Source organism: Malus domestica, chromosome 16 (assembly GCF_042453785.1).
Source record: "Malus domestica chromosome 16, GDT2T_hap1".
NCBI lineage: Eukaryota > Viridiplantae > Streptophyta > Magnoliopsida > Rosales > Rosaceae > Malus > Malus domestica.
Window position 1 is genome coordinate 19,605,420 of NC_091676.1, and position 27,525 is coordinate 19,632,944.

Below are 27,525 nucleotides of genomic sequence, written 5' to 3' on the forward strand. Positions count from 1 at the left end.
ATGCGGGTTGGCGTCGTGCACACTCTCATCCTTGTTTTTATCCGCCATCCCAGCACGAAAGAAGAACATAATTGTGAAGAAAAATGATAGCAGAAGCACATATTTATAGGAAAGTTTGGACGTTTGAACGACGAAGTATTTGTCGCACAACTTTGATATGTATAGTGCACCGCCGACTAGTTGGAGGCATAGTTTTGGGTGTTACATGGCTCCTAATCCTCCTAAGCCGGAAGACTTGCCAGAAGTATGCAGGTATATGCGATATGCATGATAATTTATAATTCTTTGCTATAATGGTAACTAGTTTGATTTAGAATTTATTCATATCCTAGATGAGATTCGATCGTGTATTGACTTTTGGTTGTTAATTTCTACACTATGATGTAGGAATTGAATCGTTTTGTAAAATCTTAAAATCTTGCTTTTTAATTAACAATTTGCATCCATGAGATTTGAACTTAGGGCTCCTCTAACAAAGTGGAGAGTTGGAGACTGGGTGTCAATTGAACAAATGGTCATGTGTAAGAAGAGAAATACAGTTAAAATCACGACACACAAGCCGCACATGCTAACCATTTTACTTAAATCTCTGTCAAATAATTTTTATATGCAGAGACCTACTGGTTGAATATTCGAAGCAAGTAATGAAGTTGGGGAAGTTGCTGTTGGAGTTGTTGTCGGAGGCTCTTGGCCTAAAGCCAAGTCACTTGAATGACATAGATTGTAGTGAGGGGCTTGTGCTTCTAAGCCATTACTATCCTGCTTCTCCACAGCCAGAATTGACTCTGGGAACCACCAAGCACGTGAAAACAATATAAAACCTGGAGAGCTAAGGAAGCAAGAGAGAGAAAGTAGAGAGGGAAAGTAGAGAGAGAAAGTTCTTATAAATTGAATGCATTTTTTTTTATTCAACTTGTTTAGAATAATTACAACTCTTGGTATTTATACATTTATCTACTAACCAACTAATACCACTACCAATAATACATAGACACTTGTCATAATCCTATGCACTCATAATATCATCAACTTTAACATCCCCCTTCAAGCTCATGTGGCAAAGTGCCAAGCATTAGATTGGAGCAATTTCGAGCGAACTGGGGTGAACACATCCCCTTAGTAAACATATCGTCATATTGATTTGCAGAAGCCGCAAATTGCAAAAGAATTGTCCCTTGTTGAACTCGTTCACGAACAAAGTGACAATCGATCTCAATATGTTTAGCTTTAGAGTGCAAGACAGGATTAGTGGCAAGAGCCATTGCTGAGATATTGTCACAGTGAAGAACTAGAGCAGAGGAACAAGCAACATGCAAATCTCTAAGCAATTGTTGTATCCATATAACTTCAGCAGTGGTGGTTGTCATTGCTCTATATTCAGCTTCAATAGACGATCGATTCACTGTATGCTGCTTTTTAGAAATCCAAGAGATGTGAGTATCACCCAGAAAGATAACAAAAATCAGTGGTGGATCTTCGATCATTAGGATCCTCTACCCAATCTACATCTGTATATGCTTTTAATTGAGATGATCCTGACTTAAAACACAATCCTAAGTTCATAGTTCCTTTGAGATATCTCATAATACGCTTCACAGCAGCAAAATGAGTAGCTAATGGTGAATGCATAAACTGACACACCAGATTGATAGAAAAAGAGATGTCTGGCCTTGTAAATGTAAGGTACTACACTGCCCCAACAATACTTCTGTAGGTACTAGGATCCGAGATAGGTTCACTACCATGATTCAGAAGCTTCTGATTAGGATGACAAGGTGTAGAACAAGGTTTACAATCCAACATATGTATCTTTTGAAGCAATTCTTTGACATATTTAGATTGAAGAACAAAGAGGCCCTGAGATTGATACTCAATCTGTAGACCAAGAAAAAAAATGCAAGAGACCCATGTCTATCATTTAAAATTCATTGATTAACTGAGTAATGACACTTTGAACCTTCACATCATCACTTCCAGTGAGAATTATATCGTCAACATAAAGTAGGAGAACGATAATGGAAGACTCATCACACTTGACAAATAGAGAAGGGTTTGCATATGAAGACTTAAACCCGAGTTTAAGTAAATAGCTGAAGAACATTTCATTCCAGGCTCGAAGAGCCTCCTTAAGACCATATAAAGATCTCTCCAACTTGCATACATAATTAGGACGCCTAGAATCCACAAATCCTTGTGGCTGAGACATGTAGACTTCATTCTCAAGAAAACCATGCAGAAAAGCATTCTTAACGTCTAACTGTTTAAGCTTTCAATTATGAGATGTAGCCAATGACAAAACTAATCTAACTATGGTTGGTATCATAGGGCTAAAAGTCTCATAGTAGTTAATACTAGCCTCTTGAGAATACCCCTTAGCTACAAGTCTAGCTTTGTACCGGGCCACTGAACCATTTGGATTTTTCTTAATCATGTAAATCCACTTGCAACCTACAAGGTTCTTGCCAGAGGGTATAAGCACATGCTTCCAAGTTTGTTCTTGAATTAGAGCATCCATATCTTCTTTCATGGTAATTTGCACTGAATAGACTTAACTACAGTAGAAAAAGACTGAGGTTCCTTGATGTTAGAATCCTGACCTATTTGAGCAGAGAACACTTTCTTTTTAACAATGCCAGATTTAGACTCATTAGTATTTGGATGCTCTTCTGAATATTCAAAAGGAAGAACCTCTGAAGACACCTCAGCATGAGTGGATGAAGGAACAAGATCACTAGAATTATTATGTTGAGAATCTGTGGACTGAGTAACATGCTATCGTCCAGAAGAAAGAGAAGTGAGGTGTGGTGAACCAAGAAAGGAATAACTGGTTGGAAGGCGAAGTGGATTTGTGAATGTATTTAGATGCATAACAGGCATTGGTAATGAAGTATGGTCAGGAGCAACTTTGGGAGGACAAGAGACATAACCAAAAAAAGAATGAAACTTGGACTCATCAAATACAACATGTCTAGATACCAACAACTTTTGATCTTTGATAGAAAAACAAATATACCCTTTGTATTGAGTAGTATACCCCAAAAAAAAAATACACTTAGTAGTTTTTGGTTCAAGTTTATTGACTCTCTAAGGTTTCAAAGAAGGATAGCACAAGCACCCAAAATTCTCAAATGATCCAGTTTGGGTGGATAATGATATAGTAATTCAAAAGGAGACTGCATATGAAGAACAGGTGTGGGCATTTTGTTTATGAGAAATGTAGCAGTAGCACATGCATGAAACCAGAACTTTGAAGGTAACGAGGCTTGTTGTAAAAGGGTAATTGTTGTTTCTACAATATGTCAATTTTTTCTCTTAGCCAACCCATTTTGTTCTGGGGTATAAGGACAAGATTTTTTTATGAACAATGCCTTTGGTAAGAAGAAAGCTTTGAAACTGAGTACTAAAGTACTCTCCCACCCCCATAACTTTGTAAAATTTTTACATTAGCAGCAAACTGATTTGAAACTAAAGCAAGAAAATTAACAAACATAGAGAACACTGCACTTTATTAATTAATGGAAAAATCCATGTATATCTTGTACACTCATTAATAAAGGAAACATAATACTTGTAACCTTTTATAGACATACTAGGTGAGGGACCCCACACATCAGTGTGAATTACTTCAAATGGAGCAATTACAGGAAAAGGTAGTTTGGTAAACTTGCCTTGCAAGCAAGCTTTACAAGTGTGAAGTTGAGCTTTACAAGAAAAAGGAATATGAGATTTACTAAGTGCTGCATTAACTATAGAATATGCTGGATGACCTAATCGACAATGCCACAAGACAAACGAGACTTTTTGACCCACATATGCAACTGGAGTAGAAACATGAGGAATAAACCTCTGTGGTTTGAACATAGGAAGTGGATAGACAACATTATTACTCAGCCCTTGGAATAGCATTCTCCCAGTGACATTGTCTTGTATACAAAGACAAACATCATCAATGATACATCTACATTTATTATCCTTGCACAATTGATTCATAGATAACAAATGTTGAGATAACTTTGGAACATGCAAGACATAATTCAACTTGAAATTATGTGGCTTAGTGGAAAGAGAAGAAGAACCAATATGTTTGATAGTTACACCTTCACCACTAGCACTAGTCAAAGTATCATTGGATGGATAAGATGTTGCCATGTGTAGATTTGATAGATCATTGGTCATATGGTTGGTTGCTCCAGAATTTAGAAGCCAGAAATCTTGTTGTGGAACCGGGGATGATATACCAGTACATGATTGCATAGCAAGTGGAGCATTAGACTGAGACATGGCAAACAGATACATTTGAGGCATGGCAGAAGATTAGAACTGTGAACCATGAATTTGTCAAACTATATTCTGTGGAGTACAAAATGGATTCCATATAGGAGCCTAACCATATTGTCCATTATTCATTTGAGTAGGCATAGGTGAAGATACACCCTGTGAAGAATGCCTTAAGAATCCTGGAGAGGTTTTATTCTAATCAAAACATGTAGCAGCAACATGACCAACTCGGTGGCATATTTGACAGCCATGATGAAAATAGTTCAAAGCATAATGACCTTTACGATCACAAATTTTACAGATTCGATTTGGGTTATAACCTTGGGGCATAGGTTGTTGTGTGGCATTATGTTGAAATGAATAGGATGAATCATAATATTGAGGCTGAGCATAACCTCCAGGACCATTATACTGTCCTCCAGAGTTGTGACCATGAAATTTCTACCCTTTTCCCTTGCCTTTGTAATTATTGCCTCGAAAATTATTGAATGAGCCAGAACTATGTTGAGTGACAAAATCCATAGGAACATTAGTCATATTCGGTATAGGCAATTGTTGAAACCCTTGAGGCACTTGCTGAAACCCCTAAAGAGACATAGATGGAACTGGCATAAAGGCAGTATTGAACTAGGATGGCCAGTAAAGCCTTGAGCCATTTGTGATACAGACTCTCCCTGATGAACTCCCATGCTTAAAGTTAGAACCAAAAGCTTGAGTATACATAGCAGATATCAACAAAATTTGTTTAGTAGCTTCATCCAAGGTTGTTTCTTCTGCCTTCAACTGAGATCTCAATTCCTTTAGTGAAACAAGATTTTCCTGTTCACGAATGCCTGCCTTGCTGGTATTATATTCACTTGGTGGACCTTGCAGTGCCACAATAACAATGTCTTCATCAAAGATCATTACACCAACAACTGCTAGTTAATCTTTAGACTCTTTGATCCTCTGAAGATATGCATTAACAGATTCAGATCCTTTCTTAATATTCTATAAATCAATCTTGAGTTGAACAATACTAGTTCTAGTGACATTGGAGAAATGTTCTCGAAGACTCATTCACATCTCTTTGGAACTCTAACAACCAATAATACAAGACAAAGCAGAAGATGACAATGTAGCATAAATCAATGTCATTAACGCTTTTTCATGAATTTTCCATACTTGATATGCAGCAGAGACATGGTGATTGTTCTCAACAGTTTCGTCCTCAGAATCAGAATCGACAAAATTATCAAGACAGGGAATAAAACCATTCACAAAACCAGCAATTCCATTTCCTTCCAATAGGTGTTCCATTTGAAAATTCTAGGTAACATAATTAGAATCATGAAGTTGAACCATGACAGTATTCCCAACACTCGGAATTAAAGACGAAATAGGTGATTGTGTAAGAGCTAATTGCATAAGAGTCACCATAGCTCACGGGAAAATGAATAAGAAAACTTCAACAATTGGTAGACCAATGTAATATTCTCGAACGACACACAACTGCGAATGAATCCACTAACAACCATAACAAACCACTAATTGCAAGAAATCAACAATCTTGAGTAGACAAAACACAAAACCCCGAAATCTTAGAGTTATAGATTCATAGAGAAATGACTCCAATGCTTAGAACTAACATAATGAGAAAACAAAAGGCAAAAGAATCGACAACACCAGGTGCACGAAGACGATCACAACTCTAGAAAATTGATCGATACAAAAATCCCGATCAAGAAATCATTGACAATCGAGCGCAAACAACAAGCAACAAACCAAATTTACAACCTAAGAAGATGAAATAGCTTATCGGAGACACCACCAAGCACCGATCACTAGCGAAGAATGACGGTGGAAGCATGAAGGATCGTCAACCGGAGGCGTGAGACACACCTGGCGAAGATACCATGAAAACAATATAAAACCTTGAGAGCTAAGGAAGCAAGGGAGAGAAAGTAGAGAGGGAAAGTTGTTATAAACTGAATGAATTCTTTTTATTCAACTTATTTAGAATAATTACAACTCATGGCATTTATACATCTCTTTACTAACCAACTAATACCACTACCAATAATACATAGAGACTTGTCATAATCCTATGCACTCATAATATCATTAACTCTAGTAGCACGGTGACTTGAGCTTACTCATGATACTTCTGCAAGATCATATTAGTGGTCTCCAAGTTCTTCCTCACAAGAAGTGGATTGATGTTCCGCTAATGCGGGGAGCTCTTGTGGTTAACATTGGAGATCTTTTATGAGTAAGTACCCATTCTTCATCTTCATCATCTTTTATATCTTTCTCCACTCTGAATGTTATACATTTAAAAAAAAAATTACTGCTATGTAAAGGATCATTAGAATTTTTTGAATTCTTCGATTAAGTTCCCTAGTTTAGGTTATCTTATAGTGAATTATTTGGAGTTCTTGCTTATCAAATGATAGATTCAGAAGTGTAGAACACAGAGCACTAACAAATCTAAGAATATATGCCGTGAGCTTGTTTATCAGAGGTTTGTTGTTGGATTGTGACTCAATTCTGTGAGCCCAGCAACCCAACTGCCCAGAGTAAATGAGCCTTTAGCTGCTCATGTGAAAGCAAAGCGAGTCGCTAGTTTTTGACCAGATTTTGTATATAAGGCAGCAACCTTTTGTGTTTTAGATAGGAAACCATAGAGAACTCTTTTGGAAGAAAAGAAGAAAGAGTTGCTCCCCATTTGTAGGTAATCACTCACTTAAAGATTTGATATGTATTTTCATCTTTTCCATTTGTTCTTTGTTTGAGTGAAAGTCATTAGGGTTTGAGAGTAAAACTCTATTTGTAATCTCCATTTCAATTATTAATGGAATTTCCTTGCCGTCTTTGAATTGGATGTAGACTTAGGCCAAATCAATATAAATCTTGGTGTCACTTTGTATTGTTTGTCTTGTCATGTTTTTCCATATTAGTTTCTGTTGATTTGTATAATATTTCCTTTAATTCTAGGATTCCTATAATTTTGGGTTTCCTAGTTTAGGTGATAGATTGCTTGTAATTATTCTTTCCTTATTGTAGTAGGATTGTATATGATTATATATACCTCAGAATGAGAAGAATAGAATTATCACATTCAAAGAACTCTTTTCTTGTCACCAAAGCCAGGTCGTAAAAAAGGAAAGAAAAATTTCGAATCTTAACTGGGTTTGTGTTACTAAGCCGTGCCCAACTCCATTGATGCGTCTTCGACAAATAGCGAGCAACGAGAAGTTGTTGCTGTGTTCCATTTCTACCCCGAACTGCAGCGAGCGAAGTGTGTCGTTGCTGCCCGCGTGTCCTTGCCGCTGCATAAGTCTATCACTATTCGTGAAAGATGTTTTCTGAGAACAACCAACTTGTTCCCGCCACTGCCCTGGTTATGGTCTAGCTGGATAATTCAAGCTTCAACATCATGATGGGTTTGGATGAGAAGAACTACGATTTATGGGCTTCTCTTAGTCAAATTCATATCGCTCGAAGGAAGAAGATGGGTCTATCAAGGCACCTATGGAAGATGATCCCAAATATGATGATTGGTTATCTAAAGACCAGACAATTAAGAGTTAGCTATTGTCGGCAATGAAGTCGGAAATCATGAAATGATATATTGGATTGTTAACTTCTAAAGAGATCTAGGATGCTCTTAATATTGCCTATTTTGATGAGAATAATAAGGCTAGGATTTATTCATTGAATCAGAAAGCTTCACGTCTTAGGTAGAATGGGTGGCCGTTGGCTAGCTACTTTGGAGAATTGACAGAGATTTTCTAGAAATTGGACCACTTTAACAAAGTGGCCATGGCATGTGAAAAACATGTCCTAATATTTCAGAAGACAACTGAGCTACAACGATTGTATTTGTTTCTTGGTGGACTTGATGATGTGTTTGATCATGTTTATGGAGAAATATTGCGCAAATACCCATCACTTGGACTTCAGGGTGCTTATGCGTACGTTTGTCGTGAAGGGGATCTCGAGGAAGCTATAAAGATGGAGGGCCAAAGCTTAGAACCGACTACAATGGTAGCCAAGGCTCATGACTTCTTCAACCGAACCAATCGAGGTGGGTCGGAGAGTAAGACTGGGTAGCCACGAACTGGCCAGTCAAGTCATGATTGTCCTCAGGGTAAATGTCCACATTATGGCATGATGAGACACTCCAAGAGGCGGTGCTTCGAGCTGATATGGTATCTCAAAAATTGGGATAAGACACATGACCCTCGATTCAATAAAACTCGAGCTTTTGTTGCAGAAACTAAGGATGTAGTAAGTAAAGCATTAGCTCTAATTGCCGTGGCAGGTATCGATGGTAAGGCACTTAGTGTTTCCATTCTTGTTATGAATAATACATGGATAATTGGTTCTGGAGCCACTAAACATATGACTTGTGATTTTAGACATATTTCCTCTCTAAAAAACTCCACTCACACCGAGGTTAATGTTGCTAACGGTGATGTTGCCCTAGTTCTTGGGGAAGGCACTGTTTCCCTTTCTGATACCATGAGACTTGATACTGTCCTTGTGATTCCCACCTTAAATTATAATTTATTGTCGGTTGCCCAAATAACCCTTACCTTACACTGTTTGGTGATTCTTTGGCCTTATTTTTGTGTATTTAAGGATATCTGGATGCGAAAGATGATTGGTTATGGTATTAGACAAGGGAAGCTGTATTTTCTTGAGTTGAATTCCAGTAGCTCGGGATTGCTCACTCAAGCACTGTTAGTGAATGAGACTCTAACAGAGAATAATAAAGTGTCAAATGTATGGATGTGGCACCGTCGTCTTGGCCATGCTTCGTTTGGTTATTTGCAAAAGTTATTTCCTTGTTTGTTTATGAAAAATGATGTTTCTCAATTTAAGTGTGATGTGTGTGAAATGGCTAAGAGCCATCGAAATTCTTTTCCTCCAAGTTTAAATAAGAGTTTTGTTCCTTTTATGATTGTGCACTCGGTTGTTTGGGGCCCTTCAAAAATCCCATATCTTGGTGGAGCTCATTGGTTTGTCACCTTTATTGATGATTGTACGAGAATGACTTGGGTTACTTTGTTAAAATAAAAAAGTGAAGTTATTATGGCCTTTCAAAAATTTCACAAAATGTTTCGGTCCAATATAATATGAACATTTAGGTGGTTCGCAGTGATAATGGAGGTGAGTATGTTAGTACCAAGCTCCGTTCTTTCTTTGATATGCATGGTATTCTTCATCAGACTACATATTCGTATACCCCTCAGCAGAATGGGGTTGTTGAACGAAAAAATTGACATTTGTTAGAAATGGTTGATGCATCTCTCCTTGAGGCATGGTTTCCCTTGCATTATTGGGGTGAGGCACTCACATCTGCTGCCTACATTATTAATTAGCTCCAATCTCATTTTCTTGAATTTCAAACACCATTTTAGACACTTATGTCCCTGCTCAATTGCCCATCGGTTCCCAACCTCTCCCCTTGAGTCTTTGCATGTGTGGCTTTTGTCCATGTGCACTCCCCCAGTGGCAAAGCAAACTAGAACCTCAAGCTCTTTGATGTGTGTTTCTGGGGTATGCTATTACTCATAAAGGCTATCGTTGCTATCACCCTCAAACCAAGAAAATGTTTATCGCTACCGATGTCACTTTTCATGAAACAGAGATGCTTTGTGGTTCTGATGAGTCTTCACTTCAGGGGGAGTTTCAAGGTGAGGAAGTTTACTTGTTCGATAATGGAACCAAGCAGGAAGCTACTGTGCAGCCACTCACCACTGAACAGAAGATACTGATTGCATAGCAGCTTGCCGACGAGCAGCAGGCCATAATACAACAGCCTACCACCGAAGAGACACCAACTACACAGTAGCCTAGTTCCAAGCAGGTTGTTGCTGCTCAACAGCTTCTTGCGGAACCTAAGATGGTGGGTGACACGGCTCCCTTGTAGCTAGATCCCATAGTTGTAGAAGAAATAGTACATGCCAACTCGTCCCTTAATGATTCTCATAACCAATCGTCTTCTATGCTAGATGGACCACTGCTCTGTAGTCTCCCGAAAAGAATTAATCGAGGTATCCCTAAACCTACTTATGAGGCAGACCTTAAGTGTAAAACTACATATTCAGTGAGCGTACCAATTCATAACTCGAGAGTGAAGTACCCATTAAACAACTATGTGTCCACTTATCACCTGTCTGAATCAAATAAGTCATTTGTAAATCAATTGTCTACTTTATATATTCCTAACAATGTGCAGGAATTCTTAGCCTATCCTAGATGGAAATAAGCGATGAATGAGGAATTAAGATCGCTGAAGAAGAATGCTACCTGGGAACTATCATACTTGCCAGTGGGTAAGAAACCTGTGGGATATAAATGACAATGAAATACAAAGCTGATGGAACTGTTAATCGGTTTAAAGCAAGACTAGTGGCAAATGGGACACTCAGAAATATGGCAAACATTACATGAACACCTTCGCGCTAGTAGCCACGATCAATACCGTTCGAGTTCTATTATCCCTAACAGCGAACCTAGACTGGCCACTTCAATAGTTCAATGTCAAAAATGCATTCCTACATGGAGATTTAATTGAAGAAATTTATATGGAGCTTCCATCGGGATGTACCGGAATGGACATGAACAAGGATAAGGTATGTAAGCTAAAGAAGTCACTGTATGGCTTGAAGTAGTCACCAAGAGCATGGTTCAGCAGGTTCACTAAATCAATGAAGGCATTTGGGTATAGACAAAGCAATTGGGATTACACTTTGTTCTTGAAACGGAACAATAAGAAGATTACAACAATCATTGTATATGTGGATGACATGGTGGTTACAGGAAATGACCCAGTTGAAGAATCAACGCTAAGTAAGTATTTGTCCACGAAGTTTGAAATGAAAGATCTTGAATCTCTGAAGTACTTTCTTGGAATTGAGGTATCAAGAAGCAAGTCTGGAATATTTTTGTCCCAAAGAAATTATATTATTGATTTGTTAAAGGAGACTGCGATATTAGCATATAAACCTGTAGAAACTCCGTTGGCTGAAGGAACGGAGTTGAGTATTGACTAGAATCAAGTACCAATAGACAAAGGAAAATATCAGAGGTTAGTTGGGAGATTGATGTATTTGGCATATACGAGACCTAATCTTGCTCATGCCCTAAGTATGGTCAGTCAATATATGCATGATTCGGGAGAACAACATATAGGTGTGGTTATGAGAATATTGTGTTATTTGAAGGGGAGTCCAGGAAAAGGAATTTTGTTTAAGAAGAATTAGCATTTTAGGATTAAAGGATCTACCGATGCTGTCTGGGCAGGTTCAGTAGATAACCGACAATCGACATCAGGATACTTCACCTTTGTTGGACGCAATCTTGTAACATAGAGAAGTAAAAAGCAGAATGTAGTAGCTCGATCGAGCGTAGAAGCAGAATATAGAGGCATGGCTCTTGGTATTTGTGAACTCTTGTGGCTTAAGTTTCTATTACAAGATTTGTGGGTTAACCATAGTCAGCCGATAAAGCTATTCTGTGACAACAAAGCTACAAGGGATATTGCTCATCATCCGGTACAACATGATAGGACTAAGCATATGGAGGTTGATAGGTTCTTCATTAAAGAAAAATTGGAAGGAAAAGTAATTGAATTTTCTCCAATTAGGACCGAGGATCAAGTGGCAAATATACTTACAAAGGCCGATTCTAGCGACAAGTTTTCAATGTTTTTGGACAAGTTGGGCATATGTAACATATATGCACCAACTTAAGGTGGAGTGTGATCTTGTATAATATTTCCTTTAATTCTGGGATTCCTATCATTTTGGGTTTCCTAGTTTAGGTGATAGATTGCTCGTAATTATTTTTTCCTTATTGTACTAGGATTGTACATGATTATATATACCTCAGAATGAGAAAAAGACAATTATCACATTCAAAGCATTCTCTTCTGTTTCTTGGTTTCATATTCAATGCTTTCTCACAACATTTGTTATCATATGCAAGACTCTATGGACCAATGAAGGAGTTATTATCAGAAGAAAATCCTCCAAAGGGAAAATTTTCTGTCGTCTAGTGAGAGCCTTTCTCACCAGCAGTATGAGTGACTTCGTTTTCAACTTTCTGCATTGTCGCCAGCTTTTTTGGCAGTCCTTTAACTTCCCTTTGTCTTTTTCTTTTTCTTTCTCCGACTGTTTTTTGCAATAACCCCAACCCCATTTCCATCTAGATCTTCCCACAATCTCATCTTCCTCGTACTTTTTTTGCCTCTGTTTTCATCATCCCAGCCTCAAATCTCGTTCACCCATTTCTATAATCTCATTTGGTCATTTCCCCAATATCATCGTCATCACTTGGCTCCATTTTCTTTCCACCAATCCTAATTTTAATTCCATTTAATCGTGAATTGTCGCTTTTCTATGGGAGGGTGTGTAGAGTTTTGGCTTGGGTGTTCGCACCACCACCTTTGTTGGCCCTTGTAGGTTCTTCCCAGTGTTTGTCCTTGTTGGCGTTGTCATTCATGGGATCTTTCTTCCCATGGGCTTCCTTTGTTCTATGGTGGCGATCGTTTTGGTGGTTCGTTGATGGTGGAGCAACTTTTTCTTCCTCAACTTTGGAACTCAAGATGATATGATGGTAGGTCCTTGTGCTGGAGATGGCTTCGACTCGTTGTGGGGAGTTTCGGCGGTAGGAGGAACTGCTATAGTAGCTGGTGTGGTTTAGGGTTTCTTCTGTTGTGTGGTGTGTGTATGCTGGGTTCCAAAGCTTTCTTTGGGCTTTGTAATGTGTGTTTTAAGGGTCCATTTTTTCTTTTGTTCACAATGTGTATTTGGACCCTTTTTGTGTAATATTTCTTTGTTGGCAATATATTTACCCTTTCTCCAAAAAAAAATATTAAAAAAATGAAAATCCTCCAAAGTACTAGGAGATCACTATAAAGGACTATCATTCCGATTTCAGTCAAAAATGCCTTGACGGAACATTTGCCTTGTCTTATTTCAAGGTTTGAATTTAAACCTAGAGGAGTAGAAACAGCAATGAACAAATGGTTTCTGTAGTGGAATTGAGGCTGTTCAAGAGAAGTTGTAAATGGGTTATTCAATTCCCTTTTTTTTTCCAATATGCATAATTGTTCTATGTATATATATTGCGGTTTGATAAAAAGGAATTGTCATTGGTGTAGACATGTAAATTTCATTGCATACAAATGATGCATTGAAAAGCTCCATGTGGCATATGACTCATAACAAATGGACAAGTCATCAATGACATGTGGCACAAATCAAGCAAATGAAGTATAAAACTTCCCCAAAATTCGGCAATAAGGGAGAATCCCCCTTAAATTCGGCTAGGGAATCCAAATTGATCCTAAAACTGGAAAGAAAGCTAAAACATCTTCATAAAACAAGTAAGAATTGAAGATTGCTCATGAAATAGGTAACGAGATCCTTAAATTTGGCCAAGGGAGTAAAGTGGCTGAAATTAAGACACAAAACATGCCTAAAATCATCCCAAGGGCAAGCCTTGAGAAGCCTATAAATACAAGGGCCTCCCATAAGCATGAAGGTCGAAATTCTTGCATTCAAAAGAACCTCAGCATAAATCTTTGAAGACTAATACGCTGCCAAAGTTCTCTTCGAAGAACATTCAACAAAACCCAAAGTGTTCTTTCGATCAAAGCTGAAGCTCTCCCTTGAAGAATCAATAAGTGCTCGTGCGGATTCCTTCAAGACCTTGTTGCAAGCTTATAAACTTGTAGCAACGTTCGTTTCAAGATCAAGTTGGCAAGCGCTTTGAAGCAACGAAATCCCGCATCAAACACTACCTTTGCCGCACTATTTGAAGGAAAATTTTCGTCCTAGCTAAGAACATGTGAGAATATTTGAATACATATGCAAACTATTAACACATTAAAGTAGGCATACATTCAAAAACAATTCATAAAACCCATGACTTTCAAAGCCTAGTATATGGTGAACCAATAAACTCTTTAACAACATTAAAGAGAAGGAAAGATTTAGAGTTTCTTTACCCTTGAAGCTCATCCTTGATTACACAAGGGATTCACCCAAGTGGAGGGCCTTCAAGTCACCTCCTTGCTCCTTGGATCTTCCTTGTGATTTTCCTCCTTTTGTGCTCTTTTGCTTCTTTGAGGATTTGAGGATTTGTTCTCCAAAACATCAAAAGCTTGATGTCTCTAAGTCTCTTCACCAAGGATGTGATGTGAAGATGAAATGGATGACTTAGGGAAGAAGAGATTGCTAGCTATTCCTTCCCTAGGTGGCCGGCCTCTTTAGAGAAAATGAGAGAAAATTGTTTCATCTCATTTCACCAAGAAAAACCCTAAATGAAAATAAAGCTATAAAGTTGAATTTATACTTCATCACATGTGAGTGGCAAACTTGTAATTAATCCAAGTTTGACACTTCTCACCCTATGGCCGGCCATATCAAATTGATTGGGCTAATTGCCCATTTTGTTTTAGTTGTCATACAACTTAAACATAATGGGCCTTGTGGACCAAAACGCTTTTGGGCCCCGAAACCCAAAACCAACATATAAGCCCAATACGAACATTTCGTATAATTAATTAACTAATTAATTAACCTTGACCATTCTTCAATTAAACCATTTAATTGCTTATCCATTTCATTTAATTTCTTCACCAACATCCTTACTCGGTGTACGATCCATTAGGTTCCATTTAGCGATGTAGTGGGCGATTGTTACTCTTAACGATCGATTATGAATTGAAACCACATTTCAATTCTCCCTTAAAATTAGTCTTTGCTAATCTTTAGGGCTTCCACAAACCATGAGTGACACCTAGCAGCATATCATGGTTACCCAAGCTAAGTAGAAGTGGTTGGAGAACCTATCCAGTTACAACTACAATGCAATACGGTCCTTCTCTAATACAATACTCTTAATCACATTGTTTCTGGTGAAAGTTTGTTTCATGTCTACTATCCAATGTGATACTTATATATATGATTCAATTGAATATGATTTGGAACAAACTTCCTAAGTCATATTCATATGCTTTGGCCAAAGACTCTCGAATCATATCTTAGAGTATTCTCCTTCCACCATGGAAGGTTAGAGATTCCTTGTTGTGCATTCATATGCCTACATGACTAGGTAGCTTGACCACAACAATGCCGTGGACACTCCAATGGAATGCCTTTGACATGATCAAAGATCAAGGACCTAACCATTAGACATCAATGATGCCTCAGGTCAAAGGACTACTTTGCATATTGCAACTTTCGAGTTCTTACATGACATGTATGTTCGAACTCTCTTTTGATCGTTGTTCAGTGTACTCGATCACTCTTTCGAGCACCTATGTGTTTGCCTTAGTGTCCAACACTAAATGACATGAGACTAGTCATACTCACGCTTGAGTCGACATAACACATACTAACCTTAGCGGATTGTCAATGCCCAATTGGCAATCCTATGGCTAGGAACGTTTTAGGAATGAACATAAGAGAAAGGTCTCGATAATCTAACTTACTTAAATCACTTATCTCTTAGATCAAATACATTCCTTGGATTCCCTTATTTCTTAAACACATGATACAATAAATAGTGATTAACAATAAGCTTTGCCCTTCATTAAACATATAAAAGTTTAATACAATAAGTATTCCAAAAGCTATTACATCAAATGAGTGGCTTTGTGGGCATACTTCCAACACTATTGAGTTGAAGATCATCCACGCGTTGTTTTCAAGCTAAAAAATTGAAGCAATCGTTCAACCGTTCATCCGAGATCAAGTCATCACGACCCTTGGTTTAATGATCAAGCATCTACATTAAATTTAAAGATCTAATGAAAGGAAAAGTTGTAAACAGAGATTGTAACCTACAAATTCAAATCAATACAAATCTACTTTATACAGGTGTTCTTATTTCATTCGATATAGAATTTTCATGTTTATAAATTTGGCACGCCTGGTGGGACATCTTTGCCTCTTATCTCTGTCTTTAAACCCACAAAAAGCACAAATAGCACCAAGAAAAGATCAAGATGTTCCTGTAACAATAAAAAGCCCAAGAAAAATGTAAAAGCTGTTAAGCCGACGTTTACTGGGGAACCTATGGAGCAAGAGCCACGCATTCTCGTCTCCTTTCACGAGTACTTCCCGAAGGATTTCTTCCAATAATGCACTACTGCTGTCTGTCACATCGTTGAAGTAGAGATAGAATAGCCCTCAAAAGGCAAAGTTATCGCCTTCAAGGAAGAGAAAACTCCCATGTCCGAAGAAAGCCTGGCGTCATACTTTAGCATTGAGAAGACGCTATGATTGCCCAAGGAGATGCGAATAGCACTAATAGCAATCTTGGCGAGCCCTGACGTCCACGAAGCGCAAGAAAGTAAGGATGAAGGCTTGAAGCTTCAGCCACATGAATATGCCATATGCTATGCTGCCCATGATGTAATCAACTTCACTGACATAGATTTTCTGTTGGGATCAAAGCCTCATAACCGTCATCTCTTCATCTCTGGGTACGTAAGGAAGCACAAAGTCAACCGCATGCTTGTGGATTATGGATCGACCATAAACATCATGCCAAAGTCAACAATGACTACAATCGGCATCAAGGTGGATGAACTATCCCAAACCTGCCTCATAATCCAAGGTTTTAACCAAGGAGAACAAAAAGCGATGGGCATGGTCAGTGTGGATAACCATTGGCGAACCCAAATCAAGCGCGCTATTCCACATGATTGATGCGAGAACTTCTTACAGCTTGCTCTTAGGAAGGCCTTGGATATATGAAAATGGAGTAGTGTCGTCCACCCTCCACCAATGCCTAAAGTTTTACCGAGAAGGGGTGAAGGTGATACAATGTGACACCAAGCCATTCACCGAAGCCAAATCCCACTTCGCGGACGCCAAGTTCTACATGGATGAACATATGGTGCCTGAAGCTTTTCCAAAAGAGATCAAGTCCACAGGCAAAGCTGCACCGAAAAAAAATGAGTGGCAAGCGATGCCTAAAGAGAAATAAGGGGAAGCCGTGCCATCTCCAAGCGAAAATGACGATGAGCCTGCTAAGCCCGCAACAACCAAAGAAATGTGACGCCTTCAATAGGATCAAACACACCTGTCTTTTGATACATCCCGATGTCGAGAAGAAAGAGTGGGCAATCCCCATTTGAAACAAGCAAAGCCGGTACACAGCCGCATAAGAACGACATAAAGCTGCTTAAGGTAAATACAATTTTACCTTTAACACAGCTAGGCGATGCTAAAATCTCAAAAAAGCCACCATAAGGCTTCGTATAACCCCTGCCAAAAGGGAAGGAACCAAGATCTCTTCCAACCAAGAGGACCGAGGAAAGCTTCGACCCAAATGCCTACAAACTCATGTCAATGGCTGGGTATGATTTCACTTCCTCTTGAAATCTTGGGAAGAAGAGTGTAAACACCGTCAACGAGAAAGAACGTGACCTCCCTGAGACTAAAAAAAGGTTGAACGAGCATGGTTACAGAGTTGACAACAACAAAGGTGGACTTGGCTTCACACTAAATACACCTGTGAATATTTAAAGAAAAGCGAAAAAACGCTAGCGTTCAACACATCAGCGTAAGCGTTGAACAAAATCAAGATGAGCCTAAACCTGCCTTTCGAACATCAATCTTCGATAAGTTGAATCGTTCAAAACCCAGAATTTTGGCACTTAATCGCATTGGAGGTCAAAAACAAACTTTCATCTTCAAACAGCTTAACACACCAACATCCTAAAGCTCTGTCTTTGAAACATTGTCAAAACCTAAGAAACAAAACAACATGGCTAGCTCTCCTCCGCGGCGGTCTGCCTTCAGAAAATATGTAGTAACCAAGAAGACTTCTAAGAAGAGGAAGACAATGCCAAAAGAATAAAAGCTTGACGGTCTAGCAGAAAAAGATAACATTCGTAGCTTGATTCCTTCAAGGATGAAGCGCTAAGCAACCTTAGAAGTGGACAAAAAAGGACAACCGAAGGTAAAGAAGTGCACCATCATCCATACTAGCCAATCTTCACGCCAACAAGCCTAAGTGGGCGACACTGAAGAGGAGGTCCAAGTCGTTTTCCATATCACAATCTAAGAGGACGGGAAAACAAAGTTCTCAAGAAAGATGTCATTTCTGCGCCACCATAACTTAAAGACGGGGCAAGCCATGGTTGATGATCTCAGAGAGCTCAATCTAGGCACAAGTGAGGAGCCAACACTTATCTTCGTAAATGCACTACTAAGCGCATATGAGATCAAAGAGTACTACCAACTGCTTTTGGAGTACAAAGATGTCTTTGTTTGGAACTACAAGGAAATGTTCGGCCTTGACCCTACCATTGTCGTGCATCGTCTGGCAATCAAGCTTGAAACGCGACCGATAAAGCAAACTCAAAGATGCTATCGATCTGAACTCATCCCACAAATTAAGACTGTGATTGACAAGCTAATCGAAGTAGGCTTCATTTGAGAGGTGCAATACCCTAACTGGATCTCTAACATCGTCATTGTCCTTAAAAAATTTAGACAAATACGTGTTTGTGTAGACTTTCGGGACCTCAACGATACTTGCCCAAGGGATGACTTTCCCTTGCCAATCATTGAAATCATGGTGGACACAACCATTAGCCACGAAGTGCTATCATTCATGGATGGCTCATCTGGGTACAATCAAATTCGCATGGCTTCCGAAGACAAGGAACTAACATCCTTCCGCACCCCAAAAGGTATCTACTGCTACAAGGTAATGCCTTTTGGCTTGAAAAGTGCTGGAGCCTCATATCAGCATGTAATGCAAAAGATCTTGAACGACATGCTACATAAAAATGTAGAATGTTATGTAAACGACGTAGTTGTCAAGACCAAGACGAGATCTGATCACTTGACGGATATACGAATGGTGTTCGACAAACTACGGCACTACAACCTTAAGATGAACCCGTTAAAATGTGCATTTGGCATCACCTATGGGAAGTTCCTTGGCTTTATTGTCAAGCAATGTGGCATTGAAGTAGACTTGTCAAAGATTAAGGCCATTTAAAGCATGCCCGAGCCAAGGAATCTACAGAAGCTGAAAAGTCTACAAGGACAGCTTGCCTTCATAAGACGCTTCATCTCCAACCTCGCTGGACGCTGTCAACCTTTCAGTCGACTCATGAAGAATGACACTTCATTCGTATGAGATGACGATTGCCGCAATGCCTTCAAAAGCATAAAAAGGTACCTAACGAGCCCACTTGTCTTAGGATCTCCCATGCTTGGAAAGCCGCTTATCCTGTACATTGCTACACAAAAAGGTTCCATTGGAGCACTCTTAGCGCAAGAAAATGAAAACTAAAGGGAAAAAGCATTCTACTACCTAAGTAGAACTCCCTCTGGGGCCGAGCTTAACTACACCCCAATTGAGAAGACGTGCCTTGCCTTAGTCTTTGCTGTCCAAAAGCTCAGACACTACATGTATGCTTACACCATCCACTTGGTTTCCAAAGCTAACCCAGTCATATACGTCATGTCCAAGCCATTTTTGACTGGGCGACTAGCAAAATGAATGTTGCCTCTCAATCAATACGAAATCATCTACGTTTAAGCTAAAGTCATCAAGGGACAAACGTTAGTAGACTTCTTTACCGATAATCCAATCCCAGCCGATTGGAAAATCTTAGATGACTTACCTGACGATGAGGTGTTCTACATCGACATCTTCCCGACATGGATAATGTTCTTCAATGGATCTAGACGGAGTGGGGGCAGAAGTAGTATTCATGTCACCACAAAAACAAATACTACCTTATTCCTTTTGGCTAAGCGAGCTATTCTCCAACAACGTCGTTGAATACCAAGCACTAATTATCAGACTCTAAATGGTGGTCGACATGGAAATCACAATGCTAGAAGTGTATGGCAACTCCAAGCTCATAATCAATCAACTCTTGACTGAATATGAAGTTAGGAAAAATGATCTCGTCCTATACTTCCAGCTAGTAACTCAACTGCTCTAAAAGTTTGAAGTCGTAATGCTAGAACATGTGCCAAGAAAATAAATCAAATGACAGACGCTCTCGCTAAATTAGCCTCAAGTATGGTGCTAGGAGAAGACGAAGTTGCAGACGTGCTAGTTAGCCAGAGATGGGTGATCTCGCCCATCATGGGAATGTTATTGGATGATACAAACGTTATCTCAATACTTCCAATCAACACTGAAAAGTGGAGACAGCCGCTGATCGAACACTTAGAGCATGTAAAGCTTCCAGACGATCCTATACACCGCTCTGAAATACGTCGACGAGCACCTCGCTTCCTCTACTACAAAGGAGCACTATACTGACGCTCTTTTGAAGGAGTACTTCTAAGATACATAGGTGAGGAAGAAGTTAATCATGCCATAGAAGAAACATACTTAAGCGTATGCGGAGCGCATCAATCTGGACCAAAGATGCACTTCTAGTTCAAAAGGATGGGCTACTACTGGCTAAGTATGGTGAACGATTGCCTGGAACATGCCAAAATGTGCCAAGCTTGCCAATTCCACGCCAACTTTATACATCAACCATTTAAGCCATTACACCCTATGGTTTCTTCACGGCCATTTGATACATCGGGATTGGATGTTGTAGGACCAATCACACCAAAGTCATATGCTAAAGAAGTCTACATCTTAACTGCAACAGACTACTTCTCCAAGTGGGCTGAAGCCGTACCCTTAAGGGAAGCCAAGAAGGAAGCTGTCGTCTGTTTTATCATTTATCGATATAGTGTGCCTCACTACATCATTACCGATAACGACAAACAATTTTCCAACCAACGAGTGGACAAGCTCTGCGAGAAATACAAGTTCAAGCAGCACAAGTCTTCCACATATCATGCTCCGACCAACGGTCTTGCGGAAACATTCGACAAAACGATGTGTAACCTCCTAAAGAAGATGATTGGCCGAATAAAAAGAGACTGGCACGAAAGAATAATCAAAGCACTTTGGGCATATAGGATAACACATAGGACTCCTGCACAAGCTTGCCTTATTCTCTCGTATATGGCGTGGAAGCTGTTCTGCCACTCGAAAGTCAAATCCCCTCATTAAGGATGGCTATACAAGAAGGCTTGAATGAAGAAGAAAACACAAGGCTGGGAATTCAAGAGTTGGAAGCACTCGAAGAAAGGAGGCTCGAAGCTCAACAACACTTGGAATGCTACCAAGGACGGCTATCCAAGGCCTTCAATAAGAAAGTCCGCCCAAGGTCTTTCCCAACTGGGGATCTTGTCTTGGCATTACGAAGGCCCATCATCACAACTCACAAGACAAAAAGAAAGTTCACATCAAAGTGGGATGAACCTTACGTAATACAAGAAGTTTACAACAATGGCACCTACCTAATTATGGCTGAAGACGGCTTGAAGATCGACCCATCAACGGCAGATTCTTGAAGCGCTACTACCTCTGAGCGGCACAATGCTCCTCGCCTACATGAGCCTAAATTGAAAATGGCACAACATTCCTTCCTCATGAGTCTAAAATGCAAACGACACCAAATAATACAAAATGCTCCTAGTTGGCACGAGCATGAAAGGCGAACCCCAACGCTCTTGGCCCGCATGAGCATAAACTGTGTACGGCAAAACGAAAAAAAAAACAAAAAAACAAAAAAGCAAAATCACCATCATAATCACCATTAAAATCGCCAACATCCATCACTCATTTGAACTACGTCATGACTTGATCCCTCCTCCACCAAGGGTACGTAGGCAACTTGAAACTTCAAAACTTCAAGTACAGTCACATCACCAACAAAACACAAACACTTTGAAGAATAAAGAGCAAATTCAAATACGAATACTTTATTTCTTTAAAGGAAAAAATTTGGCTACAAAGCCTTATTACAAAAAATGAGCAAAGGCAAATAAGGCTTAAAGACATTACTTGAAAGCTATGTCCCTAAAACTACGATGACGATCTTTAAGCAAGCCTTCCAAAGTTTTCAAAGTCTCTACATCGGTGGGAGACAAGGTGGGCACTTCCACAGCCACACATTTCCCTTGCTCTAAGCATGAAATCTTCTTTTGATGCTGAGAAAGTGTGGCTTCTTGCTCCAAGAAAACACCTTGAAGGACAGATAAAGTTAACGTCATCTTTGGGGAGAACAAACTTACAAAGCCAACAAGCTAAGCAAGCGGCTAAGTAAGATTCTTCCACGTGCTCTGATGCTACGCCAAGTTTGTCAAACACTTTCAAATTGGCAAGAAGCACGGTGCTCAGCTGAACCAATGACACCTAACGGATCTGAGTCTCCCTTCAGCTTGGTTGTCTTGTTGCAGCCACTTTTCTTCTAAGGTCTTTTGTACTTCATGGCATCCCAGTACCAAAAACGGATCCATGAAGAAATCTTTATGTTTGACTCACCCTGAGCCTCCTGGGAAAGCTTATGGTATGCCCAAAACAAATAGCGGCAACTCGTAGGAAATCCTGGGCTGTTGCGATGAGAAAACTCCTCCATGCTAGGAACAACCTCGTTATAAAATTTCCCCTGGATTGGCAAGCCTTCTATCTTGTGAAGATCCCAAAGCGAAATCAATATCTCCCCTTGAGCTGTGTGAAGAGTGTTGGTTGTTGAACACCAGTGCTTGAAGAATGCATGAATGATGGAAGGATGACAACCGTAGCTAAACAAAGATACGTACACAGCGTGATAAAGGTCCACGTTGGTAAGCACATTTTTGGATCGGCTCAAGACATCTTCAAGCCACTCCAAGTAAAACTCAACATAGGCAGCTTCCCCAGTAGTCGACAAGGCACACTTGCAAGTCACAGCTCCGTTGTGAATCCGATCACCAAGAAGCTTAAATGAAGCCGGTGAATTATCACAAACATGATGCGAAGGGTTCAAAACCAGAATTTTCGACGTACATGCCTTCTTCTTCGTAGTTGATTGACCAAAGTCCAGCACCTCCCAAGGCTATTCAGAAGACCATGACTTAATGTGCATGAATGTCTTTTACAAGAAGAACAAGTGCCTTAGGTCCAGTCAATGATGCACAAAGCTTCAACGTCGTTCCCCTATCTCACGAATCACCTTCCTTTGTGAGAATGGTGATGGTATTGTTCTTGAAACACTTGAGCAACAAAACAAACAAGGCAACATAAGCAAGAGTAGGGCACGGCAAGAAAAGAAAAGAATTTTTTTTTCCTTCACCAAAACAAAAGACATGCGAGACTAACCTCGTAAACATCAAAGGATGATGTTGATGAAGTCGCAACGATGAAAGAAATCAACCACAAAGCTTGATCGAGCACATCAAAGTGAGCAGTACCAAGCAACGGCAAGGGGCAGGCCAACGTCATCACTGAGGAAAGTTGTGACCAAAAGGCACTACACAACATAAAAATGCTGTAGTCTTTTGCACAACCTCACACGGTAAAAGTGATGCACTGCAACAAGCTCCAAGCAGCAATTGCCGAGAACAACAGCAGCAGCAGCGACAAGAGGCACGACTACGTCACCACTGAGGAAAGTTATGACCAAAAGGCACTACATAATTTAAAAACGCTGCAGTCTTTTGCACTACCCCACACGATAAAAGTGACACATGGCAACAAGCTCCAAGCAGCAACAACAGGCATGGCAAGCACAGCAGCAAAGAAAACCCACAACTCCAAGCAACAAAGTGCACGGTAAGAGGAGTTGTGTTGTGGAAAAAATATACACAATTGTCCTATATATAGGGGTCAATTGCTTCCTAATGCTATAAGGGAAATACATACCCAAATAGCAAAAGGAAAATCAAAAAAAGAAAGCACATTCCAACTAAAAGAAGGAAGCAAACTCCAAGCAAAAAAGATGGCAAGTTTCAGCCGATTTGAGTAGGTAGGACGTTTTTAGTGACAACTTAACTTTCCGGAAAGGTTTTGATGCAAGGCCAATGGGAGAAGAGAGCTAAGTGGCTAAGGATCATTGTATCCAAATTCATAATTTTCCCTAAAGCCAAATTGAACGGGATTCCTATCGAAGGAAGGAAAACATTTTTCCTACAACCACAAGGAAAAATTCAAAATGCGCCAAATGTATTTTGTCAAAGATTATGGAAAATCAAATACGCACAATAAGTACGTGCCGATTTATCCATTTTCAAAATTTCGCATCAAACACTTCCTTTGCCGCACTCTTGAGGTGAAGATCATCCACGCGTTGTTTTCAAGCTCAAAACTTGAAGCAATGGTTCAACCATTCGTTTGAGATCAAGTCATCGCGACCCTTGGATCAACAATCAAGCATCTACATCAAATTTGAAGACCTAATCAGAGGAAAAGTTGTAAACACAGATTGTAACCTACAAATTCAAATCAATACAAATCTACTTTGTACACTTGTTCTCGTTTCATTCGATACAGAATTTTCATGTTTACAATTGGCACTCCACATTTTGTATTTTGCACTTTAAACTCTCTATATTTGGAAAGAAAAATACATTTGTGAGGAGTTTTAAATGAGATTTTTGGAGTGTTAATAATAGTTCTCGAATAAAAAAACCCATGACTTATCTTTGCTATGTTTTCCACAAAAGCAGATTTTTCTTGTGAATCAACTATTTTCTTGGACCTCATGCTTTTTATGTTTTGGTTAATTGATATATAATTAATAAGGATCAGGATCAAGGAGGGTGGGCAAAGCTTCAAAATAGACTAGCGGTAATGTGATTCAAATATTTTTATACACACACTTAGTCCCAATTTCTTTTCTTCTCATTTGATAATTGTTTTCAAGGATCCGAACAATCTAATATTTTAATTCATCATTCATAGATCTTCTTTGTAAAAAATTTGACAAATTCAAAATTATTAAGACATTCATTTGTAATGAAAAATAAACAAAAATATTACTGGAAATACTAAAATTCGTATTATTTAATTTAACAATAAAAAGTTTAAATTTTCCACAATTAAATCGTTAAGAAAACGTTAATAGTGGACCTTAAAAAATGTGTCCAAAATATGTGTCCTCATTCTAATAATATGCGGTAGGCTTTAAATATCGTGGAGTCATAATATGTTGGCTTACATTAAGTTTCCAGTTATAATTCATAACATAACATGCCGCCTACCAAATAAAGCCAAACATCCCACGCATTTCGACCACCGTTTTGACTGCAAATTTGGTTAGCCGTCGCAGATGACGACAAAGAGTTGACCAATTTGTTTACGTGAAAACTCTCTAAATTTTTTATTAGCTTAAATATCAAATGATCTCTGTGTTATAGCTATTCGGCCTATTTAGTTCTCGTGTTCATTTTTATTTGCAAATTAAGAACATTTCATCTAATCTTTATTTAAAAATTCATAAAACTATACCAACATGTTATAGAAAAATACTTCTTCAATTAAAATAGAAAGAAATATAATTTCAAAATGAAAAAAATTAGACAAACCCACCCTGTCATCAGCCTTGTCCTTAACCCAAACACCAACCCTAGCCACACACGCTTGCAACTCGACAAACATGTCTCTAAATCCACCTCGACCCCACCTATTATTATAGTCCCAAGTCAATTAACTCTAGCTACCTCTCATCAACTGTGTAATCGATTAACAGATCGCAAATGACAGAGCTATATATTATCATTTTTCTTTATTTAAATTTAAAATCAATGAGAAATAAAACATATAAAAGATAAAACTTTCAATCTGACAAAATTATTAAGGTTGTAACCTGCATAGAATATAGTAACCTAGAATGCATTTTACATTAATGTCAGAGACTTCGATAAAAAATTGAAAACCAACAAGGTTTTAGTCATAAACATTGATACTAGTGATCACATGTTAAGTATCTCTTGTTGATATTCATTGCCAATCAAATCAGAAGTTTAATTGGCATTATCTTTTGGCCTTATAATAATTAGGGTAATGCTAATGAGATCAAATTTGCAAATCAAATGACGTAGTGGTTGATGATTTAATTATTACTTAAATGTTGATTAACGTGTTTATTTCCTATTGGTGACACATCATTTGGTTTGTAAATTTGATTTAAAAATTTGGTCTCCCTAGTATTACCCTAATAAATATCTCTATGTGGTCAACTTCAACCATTATAAAATGATATCCTCACGCCACTTACATACATCAACAAACCAGTTATGATCTGAATCAAATCTAGTCACACACAAAGATGGTAGCTACCAAAACAAATTACGACCAGAAAAGTGAGGTAAAGGCTTTTGATGAGACCAAAGAAGGAGTTAAAGGCCTCGTTGATGAGGGCATAACCGAGGTTCCTAGAATTTTTCATCAACCACCGGAGTCGGATATTGGGGATCAGGGGAGGTGGGGTTTAGCCCAAACTTCCTCCGATCCCCAACATCAAGTAATAATAACACGATAACAGTTTGTTCAATTATAATATACCATGTATACCGTTTCTTATTTGTCTGTATTTCTACCCTCTCTAAATTGTATAATTTTTCTTGTGTTAAATTTGTTTCGATTGAGATTCCAATTTGGGTTTTAAAATTGAATTTTTTAATTTTTATTTATTTTTATTTAGCTCATATCAAATGATGGATTTAAGAGCATACAACACAAGGTACTGGCAAAATATGTTGGCCCAGGATATTTGTTGCGAACTTCTTCTGTACAGGGATGCTACCGTTGACAAAACTCTATGGACCAATCTAAGAGTTATTAGACAATCCTCCAAAGTACAGGGAGACAACTGTGAGGGATTTCTTTGTTTACTACAACAAAAACGGCCTTGATGACACATCCGGCTTGTCGTATCTCAATCTTTGAAGTTGGACACAGAGGATCAGTACTCATATGAACATGAAAGTTTCTCTATTTACAATCTATAGCCGTTTTCATCTATCTTGTAAGAGCATCTCTAAAGGAAAAGTAAAAAAAGTTCACATTCGCAATAATAGTTAAAAAAGACAGCTTTAGTGTTTTCCATCGAAATGCCAATTCCTACATGGCATGACATGGATTGATATCAAAGGTGGTTGCTGTCAAACTTGTTAGCAACTTCAAATATATTTTTAGTAATTAATCAATTCTTTTACCATATTTATTATTACTTTTTTGTTTCAAAAATACTTATTACAATTATAAAAATAAATAAATAATAGTTTAGACATATCAGTGAAGAACAAAATACAAAAAAAAAAAAAAACAAAAACAAAACAAAAAATCAAAGTGCCTCATAAGCCATCGAATCTAAATATATGTTTAAAGTTTGATATCTTTGGAGATGGTCTAAGGCGTTTCTATCGTCGAATA

At 38.6% G+C, this 27,525-nt stretch overlaps 1 pseudogene; it reads left to right on the forward strand.

The window, feature by feature from the left end:
• On the forward strand, positions 1–27,039 carry LOC114819258 (1-aminocyclopropane-1-carboxylate oxidase homolog 1-like; annotated as a pseudogene).
• The last annotated feature ends 486 nt before the right edge of the window (positions 27,040–27,525 follow it).